The sequence below is a fragment of the Phyllostomus discolor genome, chromosome 2, assembly GCF_004126475.2.
Source record: "Phyllostomus discolor isolate MPI-MPIP mPhyDis1 chromosome 2, mPhyDis1.pri.v3, whole genome shotgun sequence".
In the NCBI taxonomy this organism is placed as follows: Eukaryota; Metazoa; Chordata; class Mammalia; order Chiroptera; family Phyllostomidae; genus Phyllostomus; species Phyllostomus discolor.
Window position 1 is genome coordinate 127,188,871 of NC_040904.2, and position 27,249 is coordinate 127,216,119.

Here is a 27,249-nt window from a genome sequence, read left to right on the forward strand (position 1 = left end):
ATTAGCCCACATTTCAGTGGCATGTGGTTGTAAGCCAGTGTGCCTGAGCCCCGTTCTTCACATCATAAACATCTCAAAGTGGCAGGGGATGGTAGTGACCACCTAGTTCAACACCCTTATCATATAAATGAAGAACTAAGGGCCAGATCACACAGTTTGATAGTTTTAGAGTCTGGACTAGAAACTAGGTATCCTACCTTAGACCTCAGTAATATTTCTACCAAATATCTAAAGAATTGTAACTGAGCACCATTTATTTATCCTTCTTAGAATAGAAGACTGCACCTGCACCTGTTAGAGTAAGTGACCCTAGTTGCTATGATGGGTAACCTTTGAACTCTCAGTGGCCTAAACACAATGAAAGCTTATGGACTGGGCAGCTTGGCCTATTGTTTCAGGGGCACAGGGGGTTCCAGCAGTGGCAGTAAGAACGCAGCAAGCACGGCACTCTTAACTGCCTTGACTAGGGAGCGACGCACACCCTGGTGGTGAGAACACTCACAGACGGCACCTTGATGCAGGGGACTGGGGAATGCAGTTAAGCTGTATGCTCAAGTGTACACGAGGGGAGGGGCACCTAAAAACAGAATTTATTTATAAAAAATTCTGTATTTATTCTTACATATTTAAACTTCAATCACCTTCAAAGTGCTTTCCATTTGATGCAATACACCCATTGAGACATTTTTTTTCATTATTCCAAATAGTTTTTGAACTAGTCAATTTTGATGCCTTTTAGTGCTACAGCCATTTTTTTGTTTCAGCTCATCCACATGGCAAAATGTTTCCCTTTGAGGACTTTTTTCACCTGAGGAAACAAACAAAAAAAAGTCACTCAGGATGAGATTGGGTAAATAGGGCGACTGGGGGCTGGGGATCATGCCATTTTGGGTCAAAAATTGCTGAACACAGCACAGTGTGGGCAGGGGCTCTGGTAAATCACCCATCGTGAAATAGGCAAAAACATGGAAGAGTCTTCAAAAAAAAAAATCACTGAAACCAAATGCAGCCTCTCACAACAGCACTAGCTGGCATGCAGATATAGAAGGGTTCCTAGAACACTCACCTAGCAGGGGAAGCCTGTAGTACCAGGGGCTTGCCCTCCAGAAGGTAATTCCAGTATTTTTGAGTCCTCCCTTATACACTGGGTTCAGTGAACCCCAACCAGTATATGCCACAGTTATAACGTGGCAAGTCCATCCATGTCATAGCACATATCCCTAATGCTAGCAACACAATGGCAGTCAGCTGAGTGGTTATTTGGCTTTTACCCAAGAGCCATCAGCTCCTTCTACTGTGTGACTCTCCCCATGTTCCATTCTGTAAGGTGGAAACTGTGACCCAGAGAATTCAGTGACCTGTCCAGGGCCATACCCAACTTCAAAGGTCCAGCACCTTAAACCCAGGGGCTCTAAATTTAAGGGAGCACTCCTCTCTTCAGATACATCTGACACTGTCTTCAGGTGACAGATACCTTCTCTTGAGGGCTGCGTTCACAGCAGTGCACCTCTGCACTGGTTGTGTGATGCGGGGGAAGGGGACAGTGGGTGGTGGGGCCCTGTGGAGGAAGAGGGGAAAGGAGAGAGAGGAGCAGCCATTTTCTCTTGGAGTTGTTGTCCACCTGCCTGCCAGCCATGCTTTCTCTTACGCTGTCATGGAATTATTTATTGTTCCTGACAACAAGCACTATGGCTTGGAACACTCATCTGCTGGAGTGAGCAGCAGGGCCTGACTCCTGGGCCGGATGTGTGGGTGTGTGAGTGCTGGCTCAGGTGTTCATCTGCTGCTGTGGTGTTGGCAGAAAATCCTGTTCCTTTCCACTTCCAGGCACCACAGATTGTGGTACCTGGGGAGGTATCTTGGAGGAAGGCATGAAGTTGGAAAGGGGTATGGACATTCAGCTTCTCCCCTGTGCCTTATCTCCTGAGGCCCTTGAAATAACATCCAAAGCCCCTCCACCAGGGTCTCGGGGGCCCTTCTTGGGTGCTGTGACACATGCCTCCTGAAGCTCGTTGAGGCCACCACTATTTCCACCATCCCAACCTTCCTAAGGGCATGTCAGGCTGGCCACTCATCTCCTGTTCACATTCCTGCCAGCGTTTCAAGAGCAAGATCCAGAAGTGGCAGCTTGGATTCAAATCCACTCTGAAAACATACAGCTGATGTTCCCTCAACCAGAGAGTCATTTAGAACTACAAAGTTATGGGTCTCTTTAGAAATCACTTTTCAAGAACTGGGGTTGCCACCCCCTAATTTTAATCCTTTTTTATTAGCAGCCTTAATTCAGGCCATTGAAGCTTCAATACAAGACACATTTTTTTTAGAAAAGGGATATTAAATTTCTTGGTCTCTTTAGTGATAGTTACTGTGCTCAGTGCTTTTATTTACCTTATTATTTCATTTTATCCCCAAAGCAAGATGTGGCCAGTTGTTGTGTGAAAGGTATGTGATTAGACAGGTAAAGGTCAAGGGTGATTTTAGAATGTCTCCATCCCTCCAGGAGATCGGTCTAGTAGCAGGCTGGTCTATTGCCATCATGATCACTACCATCAGGGGCCATGGCAGCAGCAGGTCCTGGTGACTGACTAAGCTCACATTTCGTGCCAGTCAGTACACAGAGAAGTTGACATGGATCACCTAATTTATTCCTCACACTGTTCCTAGGAGGTAGGCATAATTATTATGCCCACTTTATAGCTAGAGTCTCAGAAGCGAGGTCCTCTACTCTGGGCACTGAGCTAGTGCATGCAAATAGAAACCGGAACCAAGAACCATGAAAAAGGCTACATCAGGGTGACAAAGGGAGCCTGGGAAGGTGACCTAGATGAGCTTGAATTTGAGCTGGTCTTTAAAACCTTGGCCAGGCTCCCAAAGGCAGAGTTCCACAGGAGGAAGTCCAGTGGGAAAGAACATTACCAAGATAGATATTCTACTTGTGACAGGGACCTGGGGAGGCCACGGGAGCAGGAGAGGGAGCCGATTCAGGTTTTCTCAATTTCCCTTTCCAGCTCTCTCAGGTGGGATCATTACAGAGATATTTATTTGATCTTGACAATGATGAAATTGTGATAAAGAGCAGGGTTATCTCCTCCCACTTTGCAGATAAAGACTCTTAAGCCCTGCTCAGGATGGCTAAGGCTCTGAGAAAGCTTCCAGCCGGTGCACTGTAGTGTTCAGCCACATGTATTCAGTGGGCTTTGGCCCATGGTGAGCTGGCAAACCCTGCAGCCTCTTGTGGTGCATGCGCTCCAACCCTGGAGACCTGGGTGAGGGAGCAAGGCAGCAGCTCCAGGAGGCAGAGGCAGAGCTTGCTCCTGTCCACCCACCTACATCTCTTCTATCCTTCCCTGAGCTCACCTTCCCAATGCAGCAAAACCAGTGTTGTAATCTCGGGCACAGCTTGAGCCATTGTTCCTGGAGATCTCCAGGCCCCCCCTTTTTTTTGGAAGCTGTGGCTACAAGACCAAGTGTCAGGAGACAGAGCCTTGAATTGTACTCCTCAGCTCCACTCAGCCAACTCTTGTTCCCTGCCTGCTCTGCACCTGGCTCTGGACCCTGGACCAGTACACACTGCTGCCCCTATGTGTAAAGGCCTCAGGTTTCTTCTCTGAAAACAATCAGAAATGAGCCAGAAAACAGGCAATGACTCACTGTTATTAAGCAAATCAAGGGAAGTAGTGACATGCTGAGATTTAGTTCTAGTTCCATCCCCATCCACGCTGTCGCAAAGTGTAGGAGTTTCTTCTTTTTTTTCTGCTGCATAGTATTCCATTGTGTAATGGAATACTGTAAATGTATCACAAGTAAATGTGCCACAAGTTTTGATCCACTCATTTAGTGATGGGCACTTAGGCTGCTGGCAGCACTTGGTTATTGTACATAGTGTGGCTGTGAACATAGAGATGCATAAGTCCTTTTGAATTGGTGTTTTGGGCTTATGAGGGTATATTCTCAGCAATGGAATCACTGGGTCAAAAGAAAGTTCCATTTTTAATTTTTTGAGGAAATTCCATACTGTTTTCCACAGTGGCTGCACCAGTTTGCATTCCTACCAACAGTATACTAAGGTTCTCTTTTCTCCACATCCTTGACAGCACTTGTTTGTTGAATTATTAATGATTAATGATGGCCATTCTTACCACTGTGTGGTGTTATCTCATGTGGTTTTAATTTGCATCTCTGATGGCTAGTGATGTTGAGCTTATTTTCATACATGTATGGGCCATCTATATGTCCTCCTTAGAGAAGTGTCTATTCAGGCCCTTTGCCCATTTCTTTTTTTTTTTTCTTTTCTTTTCTTTTTGTTTTAGAAAGAGGGTAAAGGAGGAAGAAAGAGGGAAAGAAACATCAATGTGTGGTTGCCTCTCATATGCCTCCTACTGGGGACCCAGCCCACAACCAAGGCATGTGCTCTGATGGGGAATTGAACCAGTGACCCTTTGGTTCCCAGGCTGGTGCTCAGTCCACTGAGCCACACCAGCCAGGGCTTTTGCCCATCTTTTAACTGGATTCTTTGTCTTCTTGGTGTTGAGTTGCATGAGTTCTTTATATATTTTGGACATCAAACCCTTGTCTGAGGTATCACTGACAAATATGTTTTCCCATACAATCAGTTCCCTTTTTGTTTTGGTGATGGTTTCTTTAGCCATGAAGAAGCTTTTTAATTTGATGTAATCCCATTTGTTTATTTTTCCCTTTATCTCCTTTGCCCTAAGAGATATATAGGCAAAAATATTGCTACATGGATATCTGAAATTTTACTGCCTCTGTTTTCCATTAGGATTTTTATGGTATCATGACTTACATCAAGTCTTTTATTCATTTTGGGTTTGTTCTGGTATATGGTTTAAGTTGGTGGTCTAGTTTCATTTTTTGCATGCACCAGTCCAGTCCCCACAACAGCGTTAATTGAATAGACTATTTTTACTTCATTGTATGCTTGTGCCCGCTTTGTCAAATATTAATAGACCATAGAGACATGGGTTTATTTCTAGGCTGTCCATTCTCTTCCATTGATCTATATGTTTGATCTTATGCCAATATCAGGCTGTTTTGCTTACAGTGGACCTGTAGTATAGCTTTTTTTTTTTTATCAGGTATTGTGATCCTTCCAACTTTATTCTTCTTTCTCAAGATTGCTGAGGTAATTCGGGGTCATTCTTGGTTCCATATAAATTTTTGGACTATTTGATCTAGATCAATGAAATATGCCATTGGTATTTTAATAAGAATTGCATTGAATCTATGGATCGCTTTTGGTAGTATGGATATTTTGATGATGTTAATTCTTCCAATCCATGAACACAGTATATGCTTCTGTTTATTTGTATCTTCCTCAATTTCTTTTTTTAGTGTCTATAGTTTTAGTGAGTACAGGTTTTTTACATCCTTGGATAAATTTATTCCTAGGTATTTTATTTTCCTTGTTGCTATAGTAAGTGGGATTATTTTTGTAGTTTCTTTTTCCAGTAGTTCATTGTTTGTGTACACAAGTGCCATTGATTTCTGAATATTGACTTTTTATCCTGCTACTTGGCCAAATTCATTTATTAGGTTAAGTAGTTTTTTGGTGGAGCCTGTAGGGTTTTCTATGTACACTATCATGTTGTCTGCAAATAATGACAGTTTTTCTTCCTCCTTCCCAATTTGGATGCCTTTTTTTTTCTTTTTCTTGTCTGATCACTGTGGCTAGGAACCTCCAGTACTATGTCAAATAAGAGGAGTAAAAGCGGACACCATTGTCTTGTTCCTGATCTTAAGAGAAAAGCTTTTAGTTTTTGCCCATTGAATATGATGTTGAGAGTAGGTTTCTCATATATGGACTTTATTATGTTGAGGTAGGCTCCCTCTATTCCCATTTTGTTGATTGTTCTTATCATAAATGGGTACTGGATTTTATTAAATGCTTTGTCAGCATCCATTGATCATGTGGTTTTAGTCCTTGATTTGTTTATGTGGTATATTGCGTTTATTGATTTGCAAATATTGTACCATTCTTGCATCCCTGGGATAAATCCCATTTGATCATGGTGTATGATCTCTTTAATGTATTGCTGGATCTGGATTGCCAGTATTTTATTGAGGATTTTAGCATATGTTCATCAGAGATATTTGTTGTGTCTTTACCTGGTTTTGGAATTAGGATAATACTGGCCTTGTAAAAAGAATTTGGGAGTCTTCCCTCTTCTTGAATTTTTTGGAATAGTTTGAGAAGATAAGAGTTAGTTCTTCTTTGAATGTTTGGTAAAAACCAACTGTGAAGCCATTTGGTCCAGGGCTTTTGTGTGCTGGGAGTTTTTTTTTTTTATTATTATTGCTTTGATTTCACTAGTTGTTATTGGTATATTCAGGCTTTCTGCTTCTTCTTAATTCAGTTTTGGAAGATTGCATGTTTTTAGAATTTTATTCATTTCACCCAGGTTGTCCAATTTTTTGGCATGTGGTTGGTCACAGTAAGTTCTTACATTCCTTTGTATGTCTATGGTATTGGTTGTAACTTATCCTCTTTCCCTTCTGATTTATTTGGCCTTTTCTCTTTTTTTCTTCATGAGTCTGGTTAAAGGTTTGTCAATTTTATTTATCTTTTCAAAGAGTCAGCTCCTGGATTCATTGATCTTTTGAATTGTTTTTATAGTCTTTATGTCATTTATTTTGCTCTGATCTTGATTATTTCCTTCCTTCCACTTGCTCTGGGCTTTGTTTGTTGTTGTTCCTCTAGTTCTTTTACATATAGGATTAAGTTGTTTTTTTGAGATTTTTCTATGTTCTGTAGGTAGGTCTGTGAACTTCCCTCTCAGGACTGCTTTTACTGTGTCCCATAGTTTTTGGCTGGTTTGTGTTAATTTTCATTTGTTTCCAGGTGCTTTTGATTTCTTCCTTGATCTTGTTGTTAACCCATTCATTATTTCATAATGCGTTATTCAGTTGCCATGTATTTGAATATTTTTGCATTTTTTCTTTGAGGATGGTTTCTAGTGCTAAACCATTGTGATTGAGAAGATGCTTGATATGGTTTCAGTTTTCTTGAATCTGTTGAGGCTTGTTTTGTGTCCTATCATGTGGTCTATCTTTGATAATGATCCATGTATGTTCGAGAAGAATGTATATTTTGGTTCTTTGGGGTGAAATGCCCTGTAAGTATCAATTAGGTCCATTTGGCCCAGGGTGTCATGTAATGCCATAATAATCTTGTTGATTTTTTGTTTGGACAATCTATCCATTGGCAGTGGGGTATAAAATCCCCTATGATGACTGTATCACTGTCAATCTCCTTCTTAAAGTCTTCCAAGACATTTTTGTATATTTAGGGGCTCCTATGTTGGCAACATTATGTTTACAAGGGTTATACCCTCTTGTTGGACAACTCCCTTAAATATTATATAATGACCTTCTTTGCCTTTGTTTTGAAGTCTATTTTGTCTGATATAAGTATTGTTACCCCAGATTTTTTCTTCATGTGCATTTTCTTGGAATATTTTTTCCATCCCTTCACTTTCATTATGTATAGATCTTTTATTCTAAGGTGGGTCTCTGGTAGACAGCATATATGTGGGTCATGTTTTCTTATCCATTCAGCTACCTATGTCTTTTGATTAGAGCATTTAATCCATTTACACTTAAGGTTATTGTTAATAGGTACTTATTTATTGCCATTTTTCCCTTTGTGCCTGTGGCACACACACCCCCAAGCCCTGCCCCCCAGACTCCCTCTCTTCGTCTTCTTAAAGCAGGCCCTTTCATATCTCTTGTGGTTCTGGTTTGGTGGATTTCCTTTTTTTAGTTATATTTTGCTACTGGAAATATTTCTATAATACATTGGACTTTTTGCTCAACTTGGTGAATATCACAAATAATTGAACCTACCGTTGAATGATTAAGGTTCATTATAGTTGAGGACAGAGGCTCATTGAGACATAAAGGAAATGGACTTTGGAATGAGACAAATCTGAGGTTGGATTTGGCTTTGAATGCCACTCACAGGCCATGTGATTTTAGACAACCTGACAACTTTTATTAACCTTGGTTTTATTTACTGGCCTGCAGAAATAGAGATGACCACGTTTATATTTTAGGGCTATTATGGAAGTTAGAAATAATGTGAATAAATTGCCTGGTGATGAGTAGTATCCTGCATATGGCTACAATTATTGTTTTGGCTTTTATTTCTAGAAAATACTGGAGGAACACATAGTTATAAAAGATGCAGGGAACTGAAATTGAGTCAAATGTGGACTATCCTCAGGATAGCCTCTGACAAGCTGAATTCTGATGTCCAAACTAATGTCCTCCTCATTAATAAATGTGGGGTATAGTGGGGAAAGGTCCACATTTGACCTTTCAATTTCTCACTGTAGAGCTACTGTGTGTTATGCAGGTGTGTGGAGCCTGCAAGGTAAGGGGGCTGTCTAGCTATCACCCAGTTCTGCTGGACCCTGGGATAAAAGCAACATCAGGACTGGAGACCTCAACTCTGGCCACACAGGGGAGTGACGATCAGTTGCTGTATTGGATCTCCTCCCCCAGATCTTGCAGCTGCTGCCTGGCTCCCAGGCCACATTGGTCCCTTTCCTCACTCAGTGTGACAGGATCACTTACATCTGGCAAAATAATGTGCTATTATTGAGCAGAGATAAACTTGGAGAATCAAACCAGACAAATGTTCCTCACATACCTTGGATCTCTACTAGCTTTTAAGACAAAGAACATTTTGATGTGTGATCAGCAAATCATAAATATAGATTGCAGTTCTTGGCCTCAAAGACACCTAGATATAAACATAAGGAGGAACAGGTTAGTAGAATGTATCCTTAGGAAACTACCTTCTCAAGCCTAGGCAACTGAAAACCCACAGGGGGAAGATCCAAATGGTGGTGGCAAGAGGGAGAGTAGTCCAAGAATCACAGCCCTATCACATTTCTAAGAACAGAATTGTGTTCAGTAAGCTCCATACTTGCCAAGCCACAATGGCAACCCAAACCTCAAAGGATCCACTTCATAAGACAGAGCTGAGGCCATGTAAATGCCCTTCCTTCACTTTCTTTTGTTAAACACCATGAAAGCAAGTCTTGACATGGTGGCCTAGTAAGATAAATTAGGGACAAAATGTAGAAGATAGAGAACTATGAAATCCCCAGACTATTCCCAGTCTCCCAAGTCTATTGTTTTCCAAGGCTAGATTGTTAATTATTAATCAGTCACAAATTAGTAAATAACAAACAATAAATGATAGGAAAGTATTGTGATGGCTTCTGGTGCTTCTAGAAATGCTAACTGGCAATCCCCATAATAGACTCTCAATAAATATAATTAAATGCTCACTAATGCCAAGTGCTCTGCTGGGCACGTTGGGAATCACTGAGGAGCACTGTGTCCCCAGCTCCTCCGAGGGAACTCCGAGTGGTGGGGAATGCAGGGTGCTTCATAAAAAGGCCACTGGCCATGCCAAGCAGGCAGTGCCAAGTGTCAGGTGATCAGCAGGCCAGCCAGCTCCAGGTGGCCACTGGATCAGGAGGAAGTTAGTTTGGAATTTGCTTTCTCCTTGTGGGTGTCATGGTAACAATTTCAGTGGGAGAAATCCCAGTTGGATATGCTGTTTTTTCCAGATGATAGCAGTTTTTAAAGCCCAAGGAAGGAATTTTTATGGGATCCGGAGAGATGTCAAGGAGCAGGGGTCATTCTCTCCCTGGAATCTTTGATCCAACAGACCTGCATTAGTTAGGGGGAAGGACCACAATGCACTTGACCCAAGACTTCACATTTGTGACATCACATAGCTACCTGAACTGGGAGTGGATACCCTACACTTGCATGCCCAGTCAAAGCTAGATCACTGTCCCCCTCCACTTCCTCCAAGATCTTCTACCTTGTTCCATCCCCTGGCCAGTGGAATCTTTGACACCAGAGTGCCTTCCTTGGCACAACCAATCCTCATTACCATTGAAGTCTTTTCCTGATCACCTGACAAATACACTCGGCTTTGATGTGGCCTCTGCTTTTTCCTGTGACAATTATGTTCTGCTCAGCCTCCTCTCTGTGAGTAAGATCCCCATTCTTGAAGGAGTATCCTAGAGTATCCCAAAGTCCCCCTTCCTTCATCCCTGTGATAGCCTCCCACAACCTTTTCAAAATCGTATTTGAAAAAAGATATTATCTCTTCTCCTTTACTTCTCCAGCTGTTTGGAGGACTGCTGTTGAAAGGAGTGAGCTCCAATTTGGGGAACTGATAAGCATCCATTCAAAGCAGGACTTGGCTACTAGCTAACTATGTGGTTTGGGATAGATAAATAAACCCCTCTGAGCCTCAGCTTCTCCTTGTATAATATAGGGTTGCATTAGAGCATTAGAGTGTGACATAGGTAAAGTACCTATTATGATGCCTGGCACATAGTAGGTAGCTGTTACTTTTAATGCCCACCCCCCACCCTACCTTCATTTCTTTTTACATGCATAGCTTGCACCAGCATGAAGTCACTTTAGTTCATGAGCTGCCATTTTATGAGTGTTTTATCAGCCAGCACCTGACTACACACTTTCATAAGTACTGTCTCATTTAACCCTCCCAGCTGTTTTTGTGAAATAAATGGTGCTTCCACCATTTTCCAGATAGAATCTTGGAGGCCAAAGATTGGGAACATGACACTGGGTTCTCCAAAGACTCTTCTAGCGCCCTTCCCATCACCTCTCATCAGCTTCATGATTATTTGCTTACCTGGTTACAACTGACCATACATATTATACACAGGTACTCAGCACCAGCCAGGATGGGCAGGTAGACACAAAGGAAGCCAATGACCCTGTCCTCAAGGCACTTGCCGTCTGGTTGGTGAGAAGGTGAACTATTAAGAGAGGGTGTGCAGGTGAGAGAGAGGAGACAGCCTAGGTAGAGGGCAGGGGCCATGCTTTCTGTTTCTGCTGGAGCCTCTTCCTGCAGCAGGCTGCCCAGGGCTCTGTCACCTCATGGAGAGGAGGAGGCAGCAAAGATATGTAGGGAGGGGGGCAGGCCAAGGTCAAAGCCAGCCTTTGCCTCTCAAGGTGGGGTGTGCAGATCTACGCAGGTCTGCTGTTTTCATGGCTAACCTGCCTATCCACAAGGTGCATTTCTCTAGGTACAAAGCTTTAAACTAAGTTGAAGACAAAATCCTGGCCCTCAGCAAGCCCAGACCCAGGAAAAGCAGGGATGTCAGAGAGAATCCTTACCAAGCTCCCAAGAAACAGACTCCAACATACATGGCAGGTCAGATATGGAAGCACAGATCAGGCAACAGGACAGTGAAGACAGGGTGGGTCTGTGGGTCCCCAAATGAGCCTTATGTGGCCTTAGAAAAGACATGGTCACTATACACTAGACTTGAGAAAATGCCTGAGAATCAAGAGGAATTTCCATATTGAAAATCAAAAGAGGCTTTTGTATATTCGGTCCACGAAGGATGACAGGAGGGAGAGGGGGAGGCATGAGGGAGAAATGCATGCCCTGAGTATATTGGCAAGAACCTGGCAGGTGCATTAAGTGACTCAGAGGATCCTGGTGACAAATTGAAGTGGCAGTTTGAAGACGTGAAAAAAAATAGGCTCTGAGTTCAGGTGCTGACTGTCAATGCTGCCACCAAACGTGGCAGGTCATTGAACTGTCAGCCCAGTCTCCTGTCCTTCTCAGTGGGGCTGCCGGTGGTGGTGAGACAGAAGGGCAGATGCAGCAGCCCTGTCAGGAGGCCACTCCATGCCTCTTCCTTCCCCCTTTTCTGCTGCCTGCCCTGCCTTTTGCTGCCATCCCTGCTGTCACTTCTATCCAGGGCCCGGGTGATCTTGTCCACATGTCATGAGAAAGGTTTGGAGGGGCAAGTACTCCGACCCTCCAGGAGGAGGCAGCCTTCTTCCTGGTGGACAAGGGGCCCTAACTAGCTGGGCAGCGCCCAAATGGACAGAGGATGGTGTGGCCCCACATCCCAGCCTGCCAGCTCCACACCAGCACCGCTGGGCCGTGGAACGCCAGCGCCTTGGAGCCCATATCTCTGGATGTCCCTCGCCATTTCTGAAGCTATAGGATCTAGCCAGGTATCGTTTCCCCGTCCTGCCACCTGACCCAGCTCTGGTTAAGAAGTATTTAGATTTCTGATGGAGAAGAAGTAAAACAATGAATCAACTTGAGAGTCCTTTCCTGTGTGTGTTTTTTAAAATATTAAGACAGTCTATTTTTGAATGGCAAACGGAGGCCCAGAGGAGCGTAGACACAAGCGTTATTCCACAGTGAATCAAAATCAGGGGGCAGGGATGCAGAGCTCCAGCTCCTGATGGAGGTTTTGGCACCTTAATGTGCTTGCACGTCACAGGGTCTGTTACCAGCAGACCCTTTGGCCCCACCTTGGAGTCAGGGGCAGGAGGCCTACAGGGAGGCCAAGGGATTCTAACATGGTCTCCTAACATGGCAGCCGGGGAGCTGCACTGGAGAGCTTTTGCCCCAGATTCAAGATGGCCCTGCTTCTCTGATCCTTTCCTATCGTGACACAGAGTATCTTCCTGAGATGTCCTTCTTCTCCGCCCTACTCAGGTTCCTGCCTGGCACAGTTTGGTGGCACCTTCCGAACAACCCCCGCTGCGGCCCCGGTTACTTCCAATCAGCCCGTGGGTGGGCCCAGGCTGGTGAGCTGCCTGGGAGGCTGGGAGGGGACTACTTGGAGGGCTTCTGGACATGTGAGCAAAAGGTGCTCTGGGCTTGCCCCCTTTTCTCTCCCCACAGCAGCTGGCTGCTTGGGGGAAGCCTGAGCTGGTGCCCTGTGGGCCTGGAACTTCCCTGCTGGGCACAACATGGCTGCCCCTTTTCTCCAGGCTTGCTAACCTCTCCTGTCTTTTGAGTAGCCTGTCTCTTAGCTCCCTGAGCTCTCCTGCTCTGTCTCCCATTCTCCTGCCTGCTCTCACCCCCTGACATCCCTAGCAGCCAGCTTTCGAGAACAGAGCTGGGAGGCTATGACTAATGTGCTTAGAGGTGAGTCATCTGCTAAATATAAAAACCCACTCACTCCCTGGATGCAAAAGCTGCCGAGAGGCTCCGTGTCCTTCCCACCCAATTCATCCATACTCAGGGGCCGTTTGTTCCCCCTGAACAGCAAACAAATAAACACCAAAGAGTGGCATTGGCAGCCTGGCCTCGTTGCCCTGCGGCTCTCTCCCGTGGCTCTCTGAATTTCCCTGGTCTCTCCAGATGCTCCAGGAGGAAGGGGTCCAGTCAGAGAGGTGGTGGTCCAGGCCCTCCGTGAAAGTGTGAAGGAGGCAAAATTTATCAAGACCACCCCTCTTCTCTTTCTGCCCCCAGCCCTATTCAGGAGACCCCAACCACCCATCCTTTTGCACAGGTAAAGCTGAGCCTTGTAAGCACACCTGCATCTTGCAGGAATCAGGTGATGCCTCACTGTACATGACCGAACAGCTGATGGAGGTTCAGGCACTGGGCCTGCAAGTTGGACAAGTGGCCTCCCTTAGCGTTACTCAGCCCCTCCGTGCACATTGCTTCCTGCTTGGCCTGGTGCTATGGGGCTCTCTGGCCCTTAGAATATGGGCCTTCAGAGTGATATTATATTACATATGTGTATTTAATACTGGACATGGTGTGCCAGGTGCCATGTTCAATACTTTACATGGATTACTTCCAGTCAGTTATTAATTTTCTCAATCATATGGGATAGGTTTATCATTATTTTCAATTTAAGATGAGAAAAAAACAAAGTTCAGAAGATGAAAATAATTTTCAAAAGCACAACATGGAGTATTTAAAAACACGATTGAAATAAGTAGTTTATACTTTACCTCTAAGCTAAAGCAATAACTTTGAATTTCCTTTGATGCCAGCCCAACGCATAGCATGAAAAATATTTTGTGTCCTGGTGCAGTGAGTGCACGCACATGGGTGTGCGCACCCACAGAGCTGCGTACATAACGAATGTTTGTGGAAACACCACATACCCTGACTGCCTTCCAGTTCTGTCCTATTCTGTCCTATTTCTTTCTGCTCTGGTCTAGCATTATTTTAAAAATTATGCAGCCCACCAAATTTCTTTCATGACCTTCTATAGGCCATCATCTGCAGTTTGGAAACTCGGGGCTAAATAAACATACTTAAACTACCAGTATATTAATTGTTCCACCGGACCCTGAACTCTGGAAAGCCGAGTTCTGGTCTTGGTACAGGAAGTCACTTCTCTGACTTTAGACAAGTGTCTTTACTTCCTGGCCTCATCTTCCTAAAGCCTACTGTGTAGCAGAGTCTTAGTAAACCACCCTGTAGGCCTTGCCCAGGCCTTTCTTTAATGATCACAAACGCTTTGCTCACATCTCCCTCTCTGGGGAAGACAGCAGGCTCCTCCTCTGACTGTGTGCCTCCCTTGTGCCCACAAGCAGTGTGTGTGTGTGTGTGGGGGGGGAGTAACTGATGATGGCCCGCACATATTTGTTCGCGCTTTGACGGCACACTCAAACTTTGCAGCATGAACCAGAGAGAAAAGACACTTTTCACCTGTCTGGCATTTCTAATCTGAAAACACACATTTTCTCATGTGCAATGTCATTTGATTCCCCACACCCTCCATCTTTTCATTTGTCTGCTTATCTTTTTATCTTTCCTTATTAGGTTGTTTGAAAGGCAGAGGGAAGGCCACCTCTGTGGAGGTTGGATGTGAGGGGCAGTGGAGAGAGACAGAAGACAGAGGGACAATGGGAATAAATCAGAAGGGTGATTCTGACACAACAGGACTGGGTCCTGGTCTCCCTGGGCCGCTGAGTGGCTGTGGGACCTTGGCCATGACACCTGCCCTCGGTAGCAGGTACTGGACATGAGGGACTTGGATAAGGTCCCATCAAGCCCAGACATTCCAGAATTATAAGTTCATACAATGAGGCGGGGTAGAGAGAAGAGCCCTTGGGTGATGTTTGCCATGAATGATCAAGAAACCACTGAGGATGAGAACCACTTTGCTTTTAATAATAAAAATAATCCATCATTCTTCTCTTGGCCTCACTCACAGGGTGTTTATCTAGTTCCAATGTGTCTCAAACTCCCAAACTGCTACCCTTGGTAGGGGAGCTCCTATGAACAGGCACACGCCCGTCTTGTCCCGCAGATTTACTAGAGCAGATCAGCACACAGGCCATTTCCGGCCCACACACGAGGCTTTGGAGGAGACGCGCTTTGCTGAGGTCCCAGGCTAATTGGTGACTGGGTCCTGTAGGTGATGGTCATTTCATCGGTCCTTGACGCAGGCCCATCCCAGCCTTGGGCATTGGCTGCTGGCCTCCCTGCTCTCAGACTTGGAGGACTGTGTGGCGCTGCTCTTCCTCCACCACCTCCACGCATCCCAGGCAAACCTATGGCAGGCCAAACGTGCTCTTCCCTGGAACCTGGCTCCCCAGGCACAGCTCCCAGGAGGCAGTATAAGCAGGAACATCCCCACAGGTCTCCATGCCACGCTGCCTCGAGGCCCCAGTTCAAAGGCTTGATTGGCAGGCACCCTGCATGGCATGCTGTACTCACCCTTTACCTCTCTGGTAAGGACACTCAGCCATTCGGGCCATTCCCTTTGGCCCCTCACACCCTTCTGGGAAATGGAGCATCCTGGCATGGTCTGGAGGCCCAGGGCACACAGGGAGCAGAATTTATTTTACCTGCAGAGATCTCCTTTCTCCTCCCTTATTGGTAGCCCCACCAGAAGCCACGTGGAACTTGCCTCTCTAAATGACACTTACAGACTGGAAGAGACTTTGAAAGGTCATCTTCATCTCCTAACCAGAGAGAAGATGGAGGCCCGAATGACCATGGCCTCTGAAGGCAGAGGAGGACAACCTGCCACCCTTGAGAGACTGGACTTCCCTCCTCTGCCGTCCACTCCATTTGCATTCTCTTTCTCTCTTCCCCTTAGCAGGGGATGCTGCCGCCTGCTCTTGCAGGGCCTGAGTCCTCTGGCTCCCCATGAAGAGGCAAGAGGAGGGTCACAGCATCACCATGCTCCAGAGAAACAATGGCCTGCATTTCTAGTTGTCCTTGACAACTACCTTGTCAAAACCGAGTCAGCCTGCCTTCATTTCCTTCATCCAGCCAACACTTATGAGCACCTACTGTGTGCTAGACCCTTCCCCCACCCTTAAAATGCAGTTTGCTCACAGCAGCAGGCCTCTGTCTACCATCAGCTCCGTAATGAGATGCTCTTGCCCATCCAGTCATGGCACTGCTTTCTCTCCTCCCTCCTCTGCCCCAGTTAATCAGGGAGCCTAAGGCTGTGCCCTGCTCAGATGTGAGCAGGAGAACGTTTTGTTCACTCTCAGAGCCTTGGAAAGAGGAGCACCTGCCTGCAAAATTTCCTGCAATTGCAGCAGGAAGAGGAGGCGCAATTATGTTGGCTTGCAATGGGTTCAGGCCGACACTGCAAATAAAGAAAATGGGGTGCTCTCCTCTCAGGGAGAGAGACACCTGTCACTCAGCAGATAGGGTCTACTGCACTCTGTCCAGCCCCAGTGTGACCCCCTGGTAGAGAGGGTGGCATGAGGGTGTGGGGACCCTCTCTACCTTGTGTCCGGGGAACACAAACCTCCCCGCTGCTAACACTAGAGGCAGAGACAAAGAAGTGAGAACTCGGTGCCCTGTCGCCCTCATCTCTGAGGAAGCCATGGCTTTAGGGGCACGGGGCCTTCACCTTGCAGAGCCTCACCCTGAGGTAGAGGTCATCTCAGTGCTCGTGGGTGAAAGAAATGTGCCTGACACAAGCCTCTTTATGACAGGTACCTGCATTCTGCAAGTGTGCAGCTCTTCCCATGGGCCGCCCAGCTGCTCAGGCTCAGGGACGCACCTCTGGCTGCTCCCCCGAGTGTCTAGCACAAAGCCAGTTTCACTCCCGTCACTTGAATCAAAAGGAGTGAGGGGCTGAAGAGGAAAGAAAAAGGAAAAGGCCTAGGATTTTGTCACGAGCATAAGTTCATGATATAGTCTTTCCTGTAAGTCAGCCCAGCAACTGCTCAGACAGCTGCCTGCTGAGCAGCCCGGTTCCAAGGAATAGACAAGAGTCACACACAGTAACTATGCTATTCACTCAGCTTTTACTGAATGCAGGTTCACCCAAAGTAGAACATCAACATACATTAACATCCTACTCACACCCTAACAATCTGAGAGGAATACAACACACACCCTGCAATCAGTGGGGAATAATGAACCTGAGTCCCAGAGTCTCAGTCTGCAGGTCCAGGAGACAGCACGGTGGGCAAGGGAGTTGTCAGAGTCTTGCAAGGAAGGGTCTTGGATGTCCTCAGTCCAGCAGGACAGAGCGTCCGGCAGCCAGTGTCAGGGAAGATCAGCGTGCTGTGAAGCAGCACTCTGGTGTGTGGAGCTCGGCTGTCTCAGCAGTGGTCTGGAGACTGCCTCAGTTATACCTTGAAAGTGGTGTACTCCACCCTTCAGGGTCTCTTGCTAAGTGTCTTGGTGCCCCTGATGCCAAGTGTGGAATTTCCCCAGGAGCCTATCTGTGGGTGGTCCCGCTCTGCAGACACAGCTACTCTGACACGTGTGCAGATGCCTTCAGTGTGTCGTCTCCTTGCCAGATGTGTTTCCTCCAACTTAGGTAATTTTCCTCTTGAACCAAAGTGTCATGGCTGACTGACAGCCATTTTGGTTGACAATGACTCCACTTTGTTTTATAGGCTTTATGCTATCTTAATTTGATAAATGCCATCTTATTGGTCCTGTTCTCCACACATTTGTCCCATAGAATCTTAGCTTAGTCCTTACAAAAACCTTCAAAAAGGATAAATAGGGTTTATATAATATTGTTTGGTCTGCGATCTTGTTTTCTCTCTTTCTCTCGCCTTTTCACCTCAAGTCCAAGTGGAGCAGGATAACTCACTTCTCGGAGGGCTGGGTGGAGGGTATTGACTTTATGCCAGCTAACCACTCTGACCCCCAGTCCCCTCACCTGCAAACTGGAACCAATATTAACCCCCTCTTCTAAGTGCCTTGAGGATCAGCTGAGACGAGGCATATGTACAAGCACCCAGGACAGCCTGGCCCTGGTCGGCCTTCACCCTGAACACAGCCATGGACACACACTGAGATTTTTCTCCTCTCTCAGCTCCTCAGACCTGCATCTATCTGCCGGCCAGCTGTTTTCCAGTTTGGAACACTTGCCTCTTTTCTTACTTTGGGGAGCGAGGTGCAGGAAGCAGACCCCAAACCCATCTCCCCAAAAGGCAACATTGCCTGGGATCAGAATGTAGGGTTTGCAGGCCCTAGTTTGGGGGTGTCCCCAGCAGAAGCATCAGAGGAAGGGAGGCTGATTCGTGTCACCCCCTGCACCCAGGATAAGGCCACAGGATTTGAGTTTTGTGCCTTTCTCCACTTGGTACCTCCGAAGTGCTCTCTGAGACAGAAGTATCTTGGCAGCGTCGTTTAGCATACTTTTGTTCAGCAAGGAGGTCCAAGGTGCCTTTTGGAGCCTGGGCAGAGCCGACTGGTGTTGGCCGAATAGACAGGATGCACCCGCCCTCTAGCGGCGAGAGCGGGAAAGGCATAGGCCGCCCCAGGCTGAGCTAGCCTGCCAAGGAGACTGTCGCCCTGAGTTACCACGGTGATGGTGTGTGTGATCACCTGGAGATTAAGCAGCACCACACAGCACAAACCTAAACTAGGACAACATGCGGAGGCCATTCCCTGGACACACTCCAAGCCCCGGACTTGAGATTTCACGCACTCACCCATTCATTCATTCAAAAATATCTATGGAGTGTGCGTATGTGTGGGGTGAGGGGTGAGAAGGAGGTGGTTTTAGGCAGTAGGGACACAGCATGATCAAGACTAGCAAGTCTGTCCACTCCTGGAGTTTTCATTCTAGTGTGTGTTGTGTCAGCTGGGCAAAGGCGGGGGTCTTCTCAACACTTCCCATGCCTCAGAGTCAGAGATCAGCGGACACCCACCAGGCACCTGGTTCATGCCAGAATCTCTTATATCTTTTTAAAAACAGTCCCAACAATTAAATGACACATTATAATAGGAGGAGTACTGAACAGACTGTTAGTTGAACTGGGTCTGAGTCCTGGTCCCTCCACTTCTTAGCCCTATGACCTCGGGTTCTTCATTTAAACCCCCAGCTTAGACCCTTACCTTCCAGCAGCAGCCCAGGAGCTCATGAACGAGGGGTAGCCTGGGGCCACGTGGGCTCTCCAGTGGGAATGTGGGCACAGTACCACCAACCTGGCCCATCAAATACGTGAATTCTAAGGGGCGTTTACCTGGCATTTGGAAGGAGCAATCAGAGACTCTTTTTGCTTTATCATTAAAAATAAGTAAACTCATAAAAATGAATTTGATACAATGTATCCCACCTCACTGTGTGCCAGTGTATATGTTACATGTTGCTGTATAACAGACCACCCCAAAATTTAGTGACTTAAATCAACAATGCCTTATACTTCTCATGATTTCTGTGGGTTAACTGGTCAGCTTTTCTGCTTTACATATCTGCTGGGGCTGGAGTGGTGTCCACAGTGGCTTTTTCACACACAAGTCACGTACATCTCTGCAGGATGGCTGAGCCAAGCTGGGGGTGAAGTGGAGTGGTGACCAGGCATCTCTTTACCTGGTTCTCCAGCAGGGTACCTGCACCTCTTCTGTGTGAGGCTCAGGGCTCCAAGAGCTCTACACAAGGCTAAGCCCCCATGAGTCAGCCCTTATCAAAACTCTGATTGCATCATATTTGCCAAAGGAAGTCACATGGCCAAGCACAGTGTCAGTGTGGGAGGGAACCACACAAATACGTGAATTCTAAGGGGCATGTCCATTGGGGGCCACCGATGGAACAGTCTCCAGCAGCAGTGGCTGTGTCCCAGTAGGCCTGGGAATCAAGATGCATTTGCTGCTGCTGACCTACCTTGGAGTGACTTTTAATGGGAGGGTTGTAGTACTCCATATTGTGGTGTGGCAGGGAGTAACAGGATGGGGTCTGCAGAGGCGTCCGTGGTCTTGAGGGCAGGCTTTAAGAGTTAGCCAAACACCTGTTCCTACCAGCTTGAGGGGTGACACCCCCTCAACAGGCCACTACTTCATGTCTCTGAGTGGAAGCCATTCCAGCAGAGAAGCTGTCTGCACACCAAAGGACACCATGGAGTCCCTTGTTTGTTTTTCCTTTCTGATTCATGATCACTGAGAGAATGGTGGCGTAATAGGAGTAAGACATAATGGCACTAGTGTTTTGTGATGGTGAGCACATGAAATGCCAGCCTTCACTGGGCTCTAGGCACACGCCATGTCCAAAAAATAAGTTCTAGCTATTAGGTCTTAGCTTTTTCTTTTGTCTTTATCTCTGGTGTAGAGGTTTGGTTCATCATAGTTCTCCAGTTGTTAAACTGCCTTTGTCTTGTTTTACTTATTGCATTTATTTATTCATTCCCTTTGCTTCTCGCTCCCATGCCCCATCCCCCAGGCAAACATTTTTAAAAATTTTTTATTTATTAATTTTTAGAGAGAGAGAAAGATTGGGGTTTTTTGTTCCACTTATTTATATTTTCATTGGCTGATTCTTGCAAGTGCCCTGACTGGGCATTGGACCCTCAACCTTGGCTATCGGGATGATGCTCTGACCAACTGAGCTAACTGGCCAGGGCCACAGGTGACTGTTTTAATGTGCTTAATATATATCCTTTTATGGGTGTGTATCCTTTCAAACTATGTATTGCTCTTTTGGATTCATACCTGTTTAATTTACATCAAATGTTATGTTATAAACCTAGTTTTGCTTTTTACTTTCCCCCTTGGTACTGTGGTTTTGAGGTCCCTCCATGCCACACCAGGTCCTTCTAGTTTGTTGTTTCACAGAGTGCACCCACCTGGTGCCTGGCCAGTCTCCCAGCGGCAGACTCCCCAATCTCCTGGGGTTCTACCCACAAATGGCACTCCTGTAAACACCTTCAGCTAACCTGTGAGCATTTCTCTGGGCTCTCTGTGCAGGGGCAGAATCGCTGGCACAGACGGTGTGCATGTAGCAAATGTGACTAGACAGTGCAGTAGGCGTTCCCGGCTGGATGCGCCAGGCTCTCCTCCCAGCAGCCATGCCGCAGGGCAGACCCTGTCTTCCATCAAGCCCTGGCATTGGTCGAAATGAGAAGATGCAGACACAGCACCTTCTCACAAGGACCCTATGATGTTATTCCTCTCTACATTCCTGACACAAGCCGTCATGGACCTGGGTTTGCTGACTTTGCCCCTGCCAGTCAGACCAAGCCCCAGGCAGCCCCATGCCCTGTCTACCTGCCTGGCTCCCCACACCCCCTCTCAGATCTGTATCAAGGCAAATGCATCAAAGCAACTGGGAGCTGATTTACTCAAAGAGAGGCACTCAACAATGAGCGATCTTACTCCCCCAGAGTCATCTAACACATCGCAGGTTAGCCAGGGGCTGGCTCCACAGACGGAGCACTGGAGCTCAGATGTTGGCAACAAGAGCTTTGTTTGGCCCTTGACAGTGACTCTGAGTGACTGATTTCTTGGTTGGTTGGTGTGGTGAATGATGTTACTATGATGAAATGACACAGGCTGGGAGTCATGAAACCCTAGACCAGGGCACCCAGTCTAGACCCTTCACGGGAAGAGACACTGAGACCCAGAAAAATAACTTCTCAAGACCACTGGGTAATGGAGAGGCAAAGCTGAAGCCAGAGCCCAGAGGCCCCATCAGCCAGGCCTGACCTCCCTCTACCACCATCTTAGCTCCTTTACCACTGCAGGGACCCCCAAATCCACAGATAACCCCCAACTTTGTTCCATGAGGTTGAACTCCTTCCTTCCCCAGCTAATTCAGTCCTTCCCTTTCTAATTCGGTACAGTGAACAGTAAAATAAAACAAGGATGAGTAAAATGATGAGGGAAGAGAAGAGGGTAACAATCAGAACAATTTCTCAACAGTGAAAGATCAGTAATGGGATAAGGGAATCGTGTCCCTTAAGAATTCTAGGACAGTCTGCTTTTCCTTCCCTTCCCCAAATGGAGAAATGGAGTCAGAGAGATACCCAAGGTGTGACCGTGGAGGAGTGGGACCAATTATCGAGCCAACACCTCTAAAACTACACACATAGCTCCAGGTCACCCTGTTCACCAGCATCACCAAAGTGCATTTTATTGCTTAGTAAATATCCCTCCCTTGTAACTTAGAGCAACAGTTCCTAATATCCTGAGTAGGCCTTTATTCTTTCATCTGGTATTCTTTTTTTTAATCACCACCTGAGGAAATTTTTTCATTGCTTTTAGAGAGAGGGGATGAGAGAGAAAAAAACACTGGTTTGAGAGAGAAGCACTGGCTGGTTGTCTCGCATATGTGCCCAGACCTGGGGCTGAACCCACGACTTAGACGTGTGCCCTGACTGGAAATCAAACCCACCAGCATCCGGTGGTAGGGCGACACTCCAACCCACAGAGCCATGCTGGCCAGGGCTGTCTGATATTCTTTTATCTGAGAAATAATAACAGTGATTCCAGAATTACTCAAATACAAATTATATTATTTGTAAATAAAATGTAAAACTGTCAAAGTTGGGCACAGGAAAACATGCTTAAGTAAGTATTAATTCTGGACAAGTGTTTACTCAAATAAGATAGCAGAATTTGAAGACGAGGGAGTGAGTTCTGCTAATAAACAAGCTTCTCCGTGTACATCACAGCACCTGAAATGCCCCAGAACCCTCCTTTGAGAACTCAAATAGGGCAGGGGGAGAAGGGTCCTTCCACAGTTTGAGCTACTTCAATTATCTGCCCGATTGGAGAAGTGTTAGAAGAATGAATGCTTTCTCTGTAACCTTAGCTCACACCCAGCGCTGGCTGTGTGCACAGAGCGCCCCAGAACCCTTCGAAGGGAATGTGGCACAAGCATCCATGGAGTCCACTCGGCCCGGGGCCCAGGACTGTGCCAGCAGCAGCGTCTCTGGCCCTGCAGGTCTGGCACGGGGCAGCCCACCCCTGCCCATGCCCTGGATTCAGGGAGGAGTTCTTAGATTTTGAATTCATATGCTATTAAATTTACCCTTTTAAAGTGTACAGTTCCATCTTTAATGTAGTCATACATTATGTGACCCTCATCGCTATCTAACTCCTGAACATTTTCCACACTCCCAAGAGAAACCGCAGCCCACTCGCAGTTACTCCCAATTTCCTCCCTCCTACTGCCCCCAGCAACCACGAATCTATTTCTGTCCCTCTAGATCTGCCTATTCTGGAATTTCATATAGATGGGGTCATACAAATTTTCTGACTGTCTTCTTACACTGAGCATAGGGTTTTCAAGGTTTATCTATGTTGTAAGCTGAATTAGTACTTTATTTGTATGGCTGAATAATATACATGCTATTGTAAGGATGCAGCACATTTTATTTCTCTATTTATCAGGTGATGCACTCAGGGAGGACTGTAGTACTAATCTGAGCTGAACTTGAAACAGGTAGTCAATGGGTAGCTTTGGCCATTTCCTGATCAGATGTCTAACGTGACCAATTAGCACTTAAGGAAGATGATCGTGGAGGGCCTGTGAAGATCAGATGCATACATAGTGAGGCAGAAAGTGGGACTAAAGGAATTTGGAGCATCCTTCTACTAAAGAAGAGAGAAAAGTCAAGGGCACCCAGCCGGTCTTTGTGCAAGAAGCAAACCTGAGCTCTTCTCTGTTTCAGCTCTGACTAGAAAGCCATAAAGCCACAGTCTTAAAAGAGCAGCTCATTCTGAAGGTGAGAGCCCAGTGGTGGTTTCAGCCTTGTTTCATATTTCTCCTGGAAGCCCCATTGAAAATCAGCCTACCACGCTCTTTCCTGGAATGAGCATAGCTGTTAATGAATTGCCTCTTGCACAATTATCTGCCAAAACCCTGTTGTTAATGAAATGAACGATTCAGTTTTCCTTGTTAGTAATGGCCCACAATGTGCAAAGACCCATTCCTGCATCTGCAAGGAATGCCCTGCCAGGTACCGGGAGCGATTCTTACAGTGAGCTCTGGGGTCAGCTGGGCAGAACAGGGGAAGGCTGCCAGAGGCCAGCCGGGTACAGCCTGTCTCCTGCCCAGCCCCCATGATGTGACAAGAGCTGGGAGGGTCTAGGGGCAAAGCAAGCAGGAAATGAGGCCAGGCCTCAGCTCACCTTGCCAATTTTCACCTGCAAAGCCTGGGGCTGCTTCCCCTCTGGCGTGTGGGGAAGGGACACACTGCAGGACATGGTGACCTGTCCGGTTTACTTAGTTCCAGGGAGTTGCTTGGCTGACTGGTGACAGGGGCCTCTCTGTTCATGCCAGGGCATCCTGGGCCCCTGCCTCCATGACAGCCTTCTGCCGGCCTCACTTCTGTCCTTTGCCCCTGATGTCAGGTTTCCACTCAGTTCCCTCTCTCCCTCTTCCCAGCGGTGGCTGCCCAGCGCTGTGCCTCCGTTTCACCAGGCCCAGTCTTTCTCTGTTGTTCATGCTTGCTGCTTCTCAAAGAAAGAGGGGAGAACAGAAAAAGAAAAGTGACAGAAACGGGCATGGGTTGGGCAAGGAGGGCCAGTCAAGGCAAACATAGAGAGGTGGAAAGTTCCTTGTAGAACATCGTGTTCAGTACATGCTTGTGGGCATTGGCGCATGCAGACATGCACACACACATTTGCATGCCTAGAGACACACTTGCACACACTTGGACACACATTTTCTCCTCATCTTGTCTTCAGGAATAGTCTATTCAGGAGTGAGGTCCTCAGGTTTGGAACTAGTTGCCCAGAGGTGTATTGAGAAATATGCCTCAACTTCAAAGAGACTAGACTTTTGTATAGTTGAGGGGCTCTAGTGAAATTAGTGGAACCAGGTTCTGAGCTCGCTATTCACCAGAGAAGTGGGTGCTGGAGGCAGGTAGGGTGACGGGGGTGCACTCGATCTGACTCCAGGCCAGCCATGTGCTCCACAGAGATACATACCAAGTGTACAGAAGGAACTTATAACGAAGTTATTTTGATAGCCTCCTGCACAACACTCTAAAAATGTTGCAGCAACTTACAACACTGATAATGAAACAGAAGGATAAATAAATGATGTGAGAGGGACATAATGTAATGAAGAATATAATAAAGTCAAAGATAAGACCCATTGTGGCAGGTGAGGCTGCCAGTTTGGCCCTGAGAATACAGCCCTTCCCACTAACGACAGGGAGAAAGGAATTGCCTGGGTCCTGGAAGAACAGCTTGTGGAGGCAGAGGGCAGTGTTCTTGATAGCTTCCCTATGGTGGAGAAAGAAATGTTCCCTATGAAGTCCTAAGCAAGAGACAAAGTACAGCAGCCCAAGTTACCCAAGTCAAACTGTGGGTAAAATTCCCATCATCTAGTGCAGTCATCTTCAATGTTTTTGGAAGAGCAGTGGTACTCTTTTATTCCCACAAAATTTTGTACAAGAGGGGGGAATGGGAAGAGGGAGGGAGGGAGGGAGGGAGGGAGGGTGCAGGAGCTTCTTTGGTTCAAATGGGGTTGGGGACTCCGCCACTTCCTCAGGGCCTCTTTCCCCACCCAGAGGTGGCTGAGACATCTCTGCTCTGAATCCCAAGGGTCTGAAAAGAAAATCCCTGGTCTGGCCCAGGTGAGTGAATCTGCGTCAGGGAAAAGGGAAGGAGGGAAGAAGACTGGCTGCCTTTTATTGCTACTTGCACAAAGTTACTGTGAGAACCAACAGGAAAATTTATGCAGGGTGGGGAGAAACTAAGTTTACACTTGTCCATATGGAAAAATAATACAATAATTAATAAATAAAAAGACACAAATATATGTTTCATATACTCACAACTGTAAACCTACTCTTTTAGATTTTATTTATTTTTAGGGAGATGGAAAGGGAGAGAGAGAGAAACATCAATGTGTGGTTGCCTCTCATGTGCCCCCTACTGGGGACCTAGTCTGCAATCCAGGCATGTGCCCTGACCGGGAATCAAACCCTCTATCCTTTGGTTCGCAGGCTGATGCTCAGTCCACTGAGCCACACCAGCCAGGGCTGTAAACGTACTTTTGCCCAACTATGTATTCCTGTTTTGGGGGGCAAGGTGGCACTTGGATTCTTTCCCACACCAGTAAAACAAACCATGGCACGCCAAGAGACTGAAGGCACAGAAGGGCATGGGCCCTGGTGCTACACTGCCTGGGTTTAAATCCTGGCCCTGCTACTTAGGAGCTGTGCCATGTTGGACAAGTCACCGAACCTCTCTGTCTTGATTTCCTCATCAGTAAAAGGGGGTGTTGATAGTACCCACCTCGTGGGGTTGTGAGGGTTACATCTGTTAGAGGGAATACAGTGTTTAGGACAGTGTTTGGCACGTGGTAATGACATAACAACGCTAGCTGTTGTGTGTTGAAGGTATGTAAGTGCACCGTTCTGGCAGTGCCACAGTTCACCCGCGGGAGCTCTAGGCCGCGCCGTCAGGCTGGCACCACCTCCCCTCACAGCCTCAGATGTGGCTTCGTTCCTCACTGAGGGCAGCGGGGGCTCTGTGAACACAGCGGGTACCTGAGGAAGGGGTTAGGTGTTTATGCCTTTTATTTTGTTGCTTGGGGCAGAAGGACCTATCGTGACATCCAGCCACCATCTTATTTTGCAGCTGCGGGACGCTGAAAGACAAATTTTGGCCTAATCTCTATGATCCGTGAACCCAAGGGGCATTTAACGAGGGGGTCATCCCCGGTGATAGGTGAGCTCCGCCCTCACAGCAGATGTGGCTAAGCTTGGAGAACGGGCACTGGACTGTGGTGTGTCTTGCCTAAAATCCGCAGTCCCATTCTCTCAATCCCACCTCCCTCCCAGGGTGGCACGTCGGGGTCTCCGGTCCTCTACAGGGGTTTTGCTGAGGTTCTCCCATAACAAGAGCAAGCCTCTCCACGGGCGAGGGGTTGGTTACGCAGACACAGGTGAGGGCTGCCGGCAGGGTGCCTACCACAGCCTGTACACCCTTATTATGTCTTCCTGACATTGCCTAGGGTTTCCGTCAGTCTGGGAAATGCAGTGTGCGGTCGTTCCCCACAGTTTACCATTTACTCTGGACAACCCGGCAGACAAGAGAACCTCTGAGGGCCTGTTATGGGGAGGGAAGGGTACGTGGCGGCTCCGTGGCGGAGGAGGGCTTGCATCACGCTTAGAAGTGGGAGGGTGGAGAAGGCGCGTGGCCGGTCAGGGAGGTGCTGGGCGTGGCTGGGCCTGGAAGGGTGGGGACACCAGAGGGACAGCCACGGCAGCGGTAGCACACGGGTC

General features: G+C 46.9%; 1 long non-coding RNA gene across 1 annotated transcript; it reads left to right on the forward strand.

The window, feature by feature from the left end:
• Nucleotides 1-1,506: 1,506 nt before the first annotated feature.
• Nucleotides 1,507-25,808, forward strand: LOC118498974. The gene is made up of 3 exons (XR_004901473.1): nucleotides 1,507-1,517; nucleotides 13,358-13,361; nucleotides 24,320-25,808. It is a non-coding gene; the product is annotated as an uncharacterized LOC118498974 (long non-coding RNA).
• Nucleotides 25,809-27,249: the final 1,441 nt, after the last annotated feature.